We start from the raw sequence: 4,714 nt of genomic DNA, 5'->3' as shown, positions 1-4,714 counted from the left end.
AGTTGTTCCTCATTTTCGTCATCGTTCTTGAAAAATGCAGACTCACCCTCGCTGTTACATTAGCCGCAAAGAGGTTTCAAGTTTAAAAGTCTACAGCGAAGTTTATTCCGAAAAGATATAGCGTCTAGTATGAAACAAATAATTAAAAAATTAATAAAAATACATAAACTACAAAAAACTTCAAGTTTTTAGTCTTTAAAAAATATTGATTAAAAAATTCTCTCTTAGACTTTACTTATCTCTTTTAATTCTTAACTCTTTCAATATAGAGAATAATAAATTTTTCTTTAATACGTATTGAATAAAAATAAAAAATATATATTATATATGTAATATTAACAATAGAAAAAAAAGAGAATTTTAAATAATTTTAAACTAATTTATTATTGAAGATTAGTTTCTGTCAGTTCTTTTTTCAATCCATCTGACGCACGAGTTTCTTAATTTTAAGAGTTGCGGAAAACTATATTCTAATAATATTCGCGAATGACCGTTCTTCGCTTTCTATAATTTCACTCATGGCGAAGGTCCTAATTTGTTTTGTCACGCAGTGACAGAGGAAGCACAGACATCTCGCGACGCCTTTATCGCGCCGTAATCGATAAAGCGAGAAAAAAGGACGCAGGGACATTCTCGCCTTCCAGGAACTCACTGTAGTATGACGTACTGTCGGTGGCGTGGACCGTGGAGGTGGACCTCCCGTCAAGAATTCTCTGTCTCCTCGTAAAAAAAGGTGGGATCGCAACTTTTTCTTTCTTTCTTTCTCCCTCAGATATAAAACAATAGGTCAATTATTAATTCGAAAATTAAAAACAATTTCATTTAATAGGCTACGAGTCAAAGCTGGCTAAATGAAATCGTTTCAAATTTATTGAGTCTTATTATATCATATAATTTTTAATTCAAAAATTATCTCACACAAGAATTATAAAGTTAAAAAAGTATCATTAGACCGTATATTATATTCACGCCTTTTTAATTAATCCTAATTATTTGCGAACAGAATAAGATCTGTATATATCGATAGTTTAATATCACAAAGGGAATAAAAACGCACAAAATTAAATTGAAGCTTTAATGCACCGATACTTTACATATAAACGGTATATTGCAGGGATTAAAATATGAAAACTCGAGCGATGCTCTTTTTTTATTCTTTTCCCTTCTTTTCACTAATTCATGGGATCCTAAAACATGCGTCCTACGACTCTTATCAAGATCGCCCATAGATTCTTTTAATCGGTGCCTTCTCTGAAAACTTGTTCCAAAGCCCCGCCAGGGAGGAGCATTTATTGCCGAACGATTTGTAGATACAAATGGACGGTGACAAGAGGTGACGATTATTCGAATATAGGGGGTAGATACCTCTCTTTCTCCGCTCACAATCTTAACTCGATCACAATTAGAATTTCTTTCTCTCTCTCTCTCTCTCTCACCCCTAATTTTTGTGTCTATCCTTCTCGCGCATCGTCGTCGTCGTCTCATTCTCTTTCCTTATCTCTCGCGCCATCACCCATCACACGCGCGACTCGTTAGATTCTCTCGCTCTAATTAACGAGCGACCTGTATGCGCCCACCGCGCTGGTGAGAACGAGATGAAGAACGAATGCGACAAAGAAGGAAAAAGGGAATGCGCGAGAGAGAAGCAATTTATTGCGATCTTAAACAAATAAATATGCATTTATTATTGCGTACAAATAATTTTTAGAAATAAATAACAGATAAATAATAAAGAAGAAAGGGAAACGCAAAACAAAATGATTGATAATTAAGAGAAGGAAATATAACTTCTCATCGTAAAGAAGGAATTATTTTATTGATATACGCATAGTTTATGGATACAGCAATATGTATAAACGTTTTGAAAATGAAAGAAGAAAGCGCGAAGAGAGAATGATAAGGATAATAGAGAAAGGATAGTAGAGGTTAAAGGACGACGGAACATCGCAAGAGCGTGGAACAAAGAGAGATTGGACGAGACGAGGAGGGCAAGAATGAGAGAAAGAAAGAAGGATGGTAGAAAGGTGCGACGAAGAGGAGCCGAACGAACGGGCGAACGGGCGACCACGTGACCATCGGGCGGGGGTGGCAGGCGACATTTCGCATGCTCAGAACCGCTCGGCACAGGCCGCCTGCAACGTATCGCACACACACGGCGAGGACCCGCCGATACATCTCTATGCAACGCGCCGGGAAACGATGGTATAGCGAGTCTATCGTGAGTGATCTTCGACGGGAAAGCGTTTCCCAGTAGAAAAAAAAAAGGGTCGTGCCGGGAAAATTAAAGGCGCGCGAGCGTGTCTCCCTCGCAATCTCGCGAGCGCGGCGGTGATCCTGTCCGGGTGCAGGACATCTGACTCTGCATCCCTTGCGCGAACGGGCGGAGCGGTGATCCTGCGAAAGATCCGTCCCGCGACTCGGACGAGGCTCTCGGCAGTCTCGACCGAAGCGACGTGGATCTCATCGTTTCGACGACGTATCGCCGACGGTGTCTCTCGTGTGTATATATATATATATATGTGTGTTGTGTGCCGGGCGGTGCGCTAAACGTAACGCACGCGTAACGCAGGGTGGTGGTTGAACACGCACAGCACGATGTTTCCGTGGTCCTGGAAGATGCGAGGAAAGTGAATTCGGGCGAAAAGAAAAAAAAATAACGATTAAATGCGCGGATTCCGATACGACGTGTTTACGCGCATACGCACGTAGTAGACACGCGCGCGTTACGTATCCCCGGGATAACGATGCTGTTGTCAAGAGGAAATCGTCGACGGCATCCTTGAGCACGTTCGTCGGAGCACTCCGTTTCGAGTCTGGAGCCAACGACGGAACGTAAGGTTCTGAGATCGATGTTGCTTGATTAGATTTATCGCGAGGATTTCATTTTTTTTCAATGCTTTTGGCGGAATATCCCTTCAGATAATTAATGTGCGTATTAATATCGAATCAGGATTTGTCGTTATGTCAGATCGTATCGTATGTCCTGACGAGTAGTAGATCTTGTTTTTAAGTTTTTATGACAACGCGGGAATGAACCTTTTTAAACATTAATAAAGTCTAGTGCCAAAGATAGAAATACGTAAAAATCTTCTAAAAATTCGATAAAAAGTATGAAAGAGAAATTTGAAAGAAAATTATATAGAAGAAAAGTATACAAGTTGGAGAATACATAATTTATGTTTTGTCGATACACATAAAAAAAATCGTACAGATATGGTCAGAATAAATTGAAAATATAGTGTTAGTATATTTGTATCTTTTACAAATTTTAGCTGGTATTATCAATTGTTAAAAAAAATCAACCTTATAAAACTCATTATCTATTCCTACGCAAGCAAAGTTTATTTATTTAAATAAACTTTTAACATGTCATCTTTTGTGATTTGGTGTATTTGAAGGTTATTAAAATTACTGCATTATATTGCGCGTTATATTAACTTTAAAAGATTAATTATATTTATTATAAAATCTATAATATTTTAGAATTCATTAATGTGCTTTTTCTCTTTCACGCACAGAGATTCATTAACATCTCACTTTTCATTTACTTATCATTAACATTTTAATTATCTATTTTCGGGGAGGAACATTCTTTAAGAAAAGATAATTATCCATTTCACACGTGTTAATTATGTCAGAAATTTAAATTATCCCGATAAGAACACACGAATATTCTAAACACGCACGTTTTTCCTAAAATTGCTAAATAGACGAGAAAAAAAGAGGAAGAAAGAGCCGAGAATTGTTGCTCGCGGATGTTCGCACACACGCATGAAACGTCATTATCAATTGAGCATGCGTAACTTATGCATCTCATTCTGCTCGTTAGAGCAGTAATGTATTTTAATTGGCCATTGCGTAGTATTAGACAATACGGTCTCTCCAAAAAACTTGTCGCGTAGGTTAATAATAGTTTTATCGAACTACATTCGCAACAATTCACCGAACTACAAACGATGCGCTGAAATAAACAACGTGCATAGAAGTGATGAAGTTCTATTTACTTTTTTTGTGAGTGACTTTACAGTGAAAGACTACAAAGTTTAACATAAAAGTAAAATATGATTTCAAGAAATCATAATTTATAACATCTTAAATTGTTCTCAGCGCTGTAGAGTATGTTAATTAATATCTTGGTATTCATTTACAGTTTAAACACTCATGTTGAAATTTTAAAAAATTATGTTAATAAAGCTTATTTATATTCGTTAGGTCAACAAGATTTTAATCGAAAAAATCTTAGATATTATGTGACATTTAATAATTAATATTCTATGTGAACAATAGTATTATTATGATACTAATTCAGCTATTGTAAAAAAAATTTCAGAAAAAAGATATTTTTTTAAATAGGTTAACAAAGTTTCACAAAATATAAGTATCAAAACTCATAATAGTAAATTTTCTCGAGAAATAAAAAATTTAGCTATAAAAAGGAGATAATTAAAAACATTATTTTCTCTCTAAAGACTTCTTATTTGATATATTCTTTGATCCAGGTAGGTATATTCGGACAAAAAGCTTTTGTCTCGATGTGTAGCCATCCTTAGGCTTTTCCTTCTCTCTCTCTCTCTCTCTCTCTCTCTCTCTCTCTCTCTCTCTCTCTCTCTCTCTCTCTCTCTTTCTCCCCCCTTTTTCTCTCTTTCTCTTTCTCTCCAACGGTCGACAATGTAAACCGAGCCATTAGATGGACGAGAGGAGAGACCTGCGGATA

The 4,714-nt window shown here is 36.5% G+C and overlaps 1 protein-coding gene across 6 annotated transcripts in view; it reads left to right on the top strand.

The window, feature by feature from the left end:
- The first annotated feature begins 660 nt into the window (after positions 1-660).
- Positions 661-4,714, top strand: part of eya (eya transcriptional coactivator and phosphatase 2) — an 11,968-nt gene continuing 7,914 nt past the window's right edge. Inside the window, exons 1-2 of one of the 6 annotated variants that reach the window (XM_018454866.1) lie at positions 2,148-2,202; positions 2,570-2,832. The gene's annotated coding sequence lies outside the window, so the exon portion shown is untranslated. Of the gene's footprint in view, positions 734-2,132; positions 2,929-4,714 lie in introns of those variants that run through there. The other 5 variants (XM_018454868.1, XM_018454867.1, XM_018454864.1 and 2 more) reach the window with 5 other exon arrangements.

This window comes from Mycetomoellerius zeteki, unplaced genomic scaffold (assembly GCF_001594055.1).
Source record: "Mycetomoellerius zeteki isolate Tzet28-1 unplaced genomic scaffold, Tzet1.0 scaffold46, whole genome shotgun sequence".
NCBI lineage: Eukaryota > Metazoa > Arthropoda > Insecta > Hymenoptera > Formicidae > Mycetomoellerius > Mycetomoellerius zeteki.
Note: the sequence above shows the minus strand (reverse complement) of the source record. Positions and strands in the feature narration are given on the sequence as shown.